The 6620-nt window shown below is 47.2% G+C and overlaps 1 long non-coding RNA gene across 1 annotated transcript; it reads left to right on the forward strand.

Annotated features, from left to right (window-relative positions):
- The first annotated feature begins 3971 nt into the window (after nucleotides 1–3971).
- Nucleotides 3972–6360, forward strand: LOC115068026. Its single transcript, XR_003847393.1, has 3 exons — nucleotides 3972–4097; nucleotides 4247–4442; nucleotides 6278–6360. It is a non-coding gene; the product is annotated as an uncharacterized LOC115068026 (long non-coding RNA).
- The last annotated feature ends 260 nt before the right edge of the window (nucleotides 6361–6620 follow it).

Raw genomic sequence — 6620 nt, forward strand, 5'->3', positions numbered from 1 at the left:
AATATTAAAACTTCATATACACCTCTCTGCTTCCTGTACCTGCTTGAAGATGTGAGTGCTTAGCTTCCACTCCTACTCCAGCCACCTCTGCTGCCATGCTTCCCTACCATGATGGATTCTAATTCCCCTGGAACCATTAGTGCAGCTCTCACCCTGCATCAGAGAAGCTTCTTACTTGAGTGGATGGTGATTAACACAGAGATTCACAGCTGGTCAAAGTGCAGAGACTAAGTGACTGTGGAGTGTTCAGCCCTACATGGGACATCTACATCACCCCCCTCCCCCCAAGGCTCAGGAACATTCTGGAAGAGGGGGGCAAAAAGATTGTAAGAGCCAGAGGTTGAAGAGGACTGCTATGAAACTGTCTTCTGGGCATGACAGGTTCATTGTGCTACTCACAAACTCAAAGCAGATGTGGTTGTTGTAGAAGACAAGTGTCTGTCTTCAGGATCTTTCATTCTGCCAGTCTCCCCTGTCACTTGGATGAAGTTGATTCTTTCCTTCTTGGACAACTTTGAAGGGTTCAACACTTCACTGATGAAAGTAGCTACGCCGGGCCTGGTGGCACATGCCTTTAGTTCCAGCACTTTGGAGGCTGAGGCAGGTGGATCTCTGTGAGTTCAAGGCCAGCCTGGTCTACATAGCAAGTTCCAGGCCAGCTGGGGCTACAGGGAGACTGTGCTGGATAGCTTTAGTGTCAACTTGACACACCTGGGTTGAGGGAGCCTCAGTTGGGGAGTTTCCTCTATTGGACTGGCCTGAGGGGCATGTCTGAGGGGCATCTTCTTGATGAGTGATGTGGGAGGGCCCAGCCCACTGTGGGTGGTGCCACACCTGGGCAGGTGGGCCTGTGTTGCATAAGAAAGCAGGCTGAGCAGGGGCCAAGGGAGCAAGCCAGTAAGCAGTGTTCCTCCATGGCCTGTGCTCCAGCTCCTGCCTCCAGGTTCCTGCCTTGAGTTCCTACCTTGGGCTCCCTGATGAACTGCGACCTGGGAGATGTAAGCTGAATAAACCCTCTCCTCCACAAGTTGGTAGTGGTCAGAGTATTTTGTCACAGCAATGAAGAGAACAAACTAAGACAGAGACCCTGTCTCAAAAAGACAAAAAAAAAAGACAAAAAAAGGAAAGAAAGTAGCTACAGATATGGCAAAGATACCCTTGCTCATTGTTCGTTTGTTGACAAGATCTCACTGTGCATTACAGACTGGCAAACAACTGAAAATGTAAAAATAAAAAACTTGTACATAGGTACATGTGTTATCGTAAGTCTGCACATGTATATCAAAAGCGCTAATGTATTACAAGTGCTCAATAAATGGAACTCTTTTTTTAAGATTTTCTTTTCTTTCTTTTTTGAAACAGGGTCTTACTATGTAGCTTTGGCTGGCCTTGAACTCACAGAGATCTGCCTGCCTCTGCTTCCTAAGTGTTGGGATTAAAGGCATGTACTACCACACCCAGCCCTTATTTTCATTTTTAAAAATACTATTTTTATTTTATGTGTATGAGTGTATTGCCTGCATGTGTGTAAGTGCACCCCTGTCGTACAATGCCTGCAGAGGTCAGAAGAAGATGTCAGGTCTCCTGGAAGGGGAGTTAGGATGGTTGTTAGCCACCATGTAGGTGCTGGGAATTGAACCCAGGTCCTCTACAAGAACAGTCAGTGCTCTTAACCACTTATTTTCATTTAATTATGTGCACATATGTGTCTATGTGTGGGTTTGTGCATTTAAGTGAGTACAGTGCCAGAAGAGGGCGTCAGAACTCCTGGAGCTGGAATTCAGGCCGTTGAGAGCTGACAAAATTGAATGCTGAGAACAGAGCTCCAGTCCTCTGCAAGAGCAGTATGTGCTCTTTCAATTTTTATTTTTTTTAGGTCGTGTCTTATTTGTCTTTCACGTGAAAACAAACTCTGGGGAGGGAAGGGGACAAGGAACAAGCCAGCTGCTTTGATTTTTCTAAGTCGGAATGGGGGTGGCCACCTCTAAACATGGATCTGGGTCCCACAGCAACATGTGATTGTGACTGGACCAGAAGCGGTTTACTGAAGCACCATTTCCTACTAAGTCTCACCCCAAGCAGGCTTACAGTTACACTGGAAGTAACACTGTCTGGAATATTCTTCTTGAACCACAGAGGAGTTGACATGCAGTGAGGTGACAGCATAGCAGGCGGTGCGGGTCAGGCTAGCCTAGGAGCCAGGGATCAATTCACAAAGAGCGAGTGGGTGAACTCAATGTAGTCGAAGGCAGTGGGGAGTTCTCAGCCCTTGCCATCCACGTAGGGCTTCATGTGGGAGACGCAGTAGTCAGCTTGCTCCTGGGTCAGGTTCTGGAAGAGTTCCTCCTTGGTCACATAAGGCTTGCCCTTGGACCTAAGGGCCCGGAAAACGCTTTCAATCTTGCTGGATTTGACATTCTCAGTTTTCCAGCTGATCATGAAAGCCATATATTCTTGCAGGGCGACATGACCATCTTTTAAATTTTAAAAAAAATATATTTTATTTTTTATTTTATGTGTATGCGTGTATTGCCTGCATGTAGGTAAGTGCACCCATGCCCGCGGAGGACAGAAGAGACCATCAGATCCCCGGAACTGGAGTTGTTAGCTGTCATGTGGGTGCTGGGATTTGAACCCGGGTCTTCTGCAATAGTCAGTGTTCTTAACTGCTGAGCCATCTTTCCAGCCCCCCCCCTTTTTCAGTATGTGCTCTTAACAGCTGAGCCATCTCTCCTGCCCCAGTAACTATCTTTTTAAAACATTGGTATAGAGGTGCTGGAGAGACGGCTGCTCTTGCAGAGGACCCGGGTTTGATTCCCAGCACCTACGTGGTGGCTAACAACCATCTGTAACTCTAGTTACAGGGGATTTGACGCCCTCCACAGGCATTGCACAACACGGTTGCACTTGCATACACGCAGGCCATACACTCATAAAATAAAAATAAACCAGCTGGGCATGGCAGTGCATACCTGTAATCTCAGCTGAGGCAGGAGGATTGTGAGATGCAGGCCAGTCAGGGCCACATAGCAAGACCCTGTCCTCAAAAACAAGTGTTCAGCTGGGTGTGGTGAGGCACACTCTTAATTCCAGCACTCAGGAGGCAGAGGCACGGGGATCTCTGTGAGTTCGAGGTCAGCCTGGTCTCCTGGTCTACATAGTGTGTTCCAGGCTAACTGAAGCTACAGGGAGACCTTGTCTCAAAAAGACCAAAAATAAAACAAGTGTTCAAGGCTGATGACTTTCGACGTGCATAGGTATTTGCGTTTTATTATCATAAGGCCTGGACATACTATATCAAAGGTGCAAATATATTGCAGGCACTTAATAAATACACCATCATGCCTGGTTTGTGCAGTGCTAGGAATGGAACCCAGTGCGTCATGCATGCTAGGTTAAGCATGCTATCAAGCCCTTAGCAGTTAGTGTTTTGCGGTAAGATCTCACTATATGAGCTCAGACTGGTCTTGAACAGCTATGTATACCCAAGCTGGCCCTGAACTCAAGAACTGCCTGTCTCTACTTCCCTAGTTTTATAGGTGGTTCCATGCCTGACAGCATTCACACATGATCCAAGGGTTATAGTTCCTCCGAAACCTACTTTTGTCTAATAAGGCATCTTACATACATATTTTGTCTACCTATTTTCTCCTAGGCTGAGCTTATAACAAGAAAACCCCCAAAATAGCTAGGAGTGGACAGCTCAAAGAAGTACTATTTGGAACACATTCTCAAGTCAGAACCTTTGCACAACTGTTTTTGCATCCCCTTGAAATTACAGTCTAACCTTCTGAAAGCAAAACATTTGTTTACTATTTTCTGCAGTTTACTTAAACCAGTGAAGTTTTGCACATCAAAGACAGATGTGGCTCCAGATGTCAGAAGTTGGTAAGAGAGGAGGAAAGGGGTGGAGTGTCTCCCGATTGGCTGGTTCCTCCAATGGGTGGGGCCTGACATGGAGCTGGAGCTAGGAAAGGAAGCCGGGAGCCATCTTGGGATGGAAGCCAGGAGCTGCCGGTAGAGTATGATGGTGCAGGAAACTCGCAGCCAGCACAGCAACTCAAAGACAGAATGGACTGACTCTCTGTGGACCTGGGGTGAGATCACTGGCCCTGGAGGCGAGAGCAAATCCTAGCGGGGCTATGGGCATGGCACCATCTGATAAAGCGGGCTCTGAGTCGCGGAGGCGCGGGGCTAGAATTCGGGCCACAGAAGTGTCACACAGTGTTCTCGGTTAACACTCTAGGTCTGACAGTAGGGGTGAAGAAAGCCACGTGAACATTCCCTGTTCCTGAGGGGAGCCAACTCTAGTGACCCATGCCCACTCAGCACTTCCTGCACATCCTTCACCAAAGGTGGTTGTTTCCAGGGCTTCACGTGCACGCATGAACCTGGACTAGAGAAGTGCCCCTTACATGGGATTCGCAAATGGGAAAAGCTGGGTGAGTCTCCCCAACATATTTCTATTCCCATCTGAAAATCCTTCCATTCAAGGAGTGGGTCACATACTAAGGCAATCATCTTGGGGGATGGGGAGACTCCAGGAGGGAAGAGTAGAATTGGGGTTTTTGCTGGATAGCTTTAGTGTCAACTTGACACACCTGGGTTGAGAGAGCCTCAGTTGGGGAATTGCTTTCATCGGACTGGCCTGTGGCCATGTTCATGGGGCATCTTCTGCTGAGTGATGTGGGAGGGCCCAGCCCACTGTGGGTGGTGCCACCCCTGGGAAGGTGGGCCTCTGTTGCATAAGAAAGCAGGCTGAGCAGGGGCCGGGGGGAGCAAGCCTAGTAAGCAGCGTTCCTTCATGGCCTGTGCTCCAGCTCCTGCCTCCAGGTTCCTGCCCTGAGTTCCTACCTTGGTCTCCCTGATGAACTGTGACCCAGGAGATGTAAGATAAATAAACCCTTTGCTCCCCAAGTTGATAGTGGTTAGAGTATTTTGTCACAGCAATGAAGAAATAAACTAGGACAGGGTTGGTTGGGGTTCTTAATAAAGGTTACTTGCCAAAGTCTGGGTTGTCCTCCAGTGTCATGGGGCTGCAGTGTGGGATCAGGAAGGCTGGGCCAGCTCAGTGCCACAGCCTAGTAGCCACATCCAAATCCTGCCTCCACATCTGGCAAGTGGAGTTCTAAAGACAGCTTGGGTGACAGGGAGTCACAGGTCCCTAAACCATATGCCAGACAATCTGGGTCACTTAGATCCTGACCCCAGTACGGATGTTTTGCTCTGGTGTTCTCAAGCTTGACCTTTCCCTTGACAAAAATGAGGCCGCCATCTGTCTTCCCAAGATATGTTTTATGCTTAGAACAATTTAGCTATGGCTGGCCTGGAACTTTCAATATAGACCGGGCTGGCCTCAAACTCATAGAGATCCACCTGCCTCTGCCTCCCAAGTGCTGGAATTACAGACTGATGCCACCACACTAGGCCCGTAATTTATTTATTTTTATAGTATGTGTACATGTGTGTCTGAGTATATGTATGTGCACCAAATGTTTGCAGGTGCTGTCAGAGATCAAAAGAAGGCATCAGATCCTCTGGAGCTGGAGTTACAGGTGGTTATAAGCTGCTCAGTGTGGGTGCTGGGGACTGAATCCTGGTCCTCTGTAAGAGCAACACGTTCTCTTAACTGCTGGACCATCTCTCCAGCCCCTCCCAAGAACAATATTAACATAAAGTAGCAGTCAGGGCTGCCATGATGGCACACACCTCAGTGCTTGGCTGAAGCAGGAGGATTGCCCAGGGTTTGAAGCCAGCATGGGCTACATAATATAAGAACAACCTGAGTTACAGAATGAGAATCTCTCCAAAAAAAAGAGCAAAAACAACAACCACAACAAAAAGGAATATTGGCATTCAAGTATCTACTTTCGTTCACTTCCTCTATTTTCTGGGTTATATCTTCAGTGGTGGGAATGGAACCCAAGACCTCTAGCATGCTAAGGCAAGTGCTCCAACACTAAGCTAGAGCCACAGCCCTCAGTTTTAGATTTTATTCTACATTTTCCAAAAATACTAAAATAGTCCACAACATAGTAATTAGCACACAGTATAAATGACATATGGAATCAGTCACACCCCCCAATGGCCTTTTTTTGGTCTTTTTTTTTGAGACAGGGTCTCCCTGTAGGTCCAGCTGTCCTGGAACTCACTATGTAGACCAGGCTGGCCTTGAACTCACAGAGATCCACCTGCCTCTGCCTCCCGTGTGCTGCGATTAAAGGCGTGTGCCACCACACCCAGCTCCAATGACCATTTTTAACTCTTGCTTTGGCAGGTGGAGCCTTAAAAATGTCCACTCCTTCAAAGGAGACAACCAAGGAAACAAACAGAAAACCCACAGAATGGGAGAAAATCTTCACCAGCGATACATCTGATAGAGGTTTAATTACCAGAATATATAACGAACTTAAAAAACAGAGACCCAAAACAAGAAGCAACCCAATTGAAAGATGGGCTAAGGAGCTGAACAGAACGTTTTCAAAAGAAGAAGTAAAGACGGATATGAAACATCTTAAAAGATGTTCAACATCACTAATAATCAAGGAAATGCAAATTAAAACCACTTTAAGATTTCACCTTACCCCAGTCAGACTGGCTAAGATCAAGAAAACAAATGA

This window comes from Nannospalax galili, unplaced genomic scaffold, assembly GCF_000622305.1.
Source record: "Nannospalax galili isolate Female #2095 unplaced genomic scaffold, S.galili_v1.0 scaffold747, whole genome shotgun sequence".
NCBI lineage: Eukaryota > Metazoa > Chordata > Mammalia > Rodentia > Spalacidae > Nannospalax > Nannospalax galili.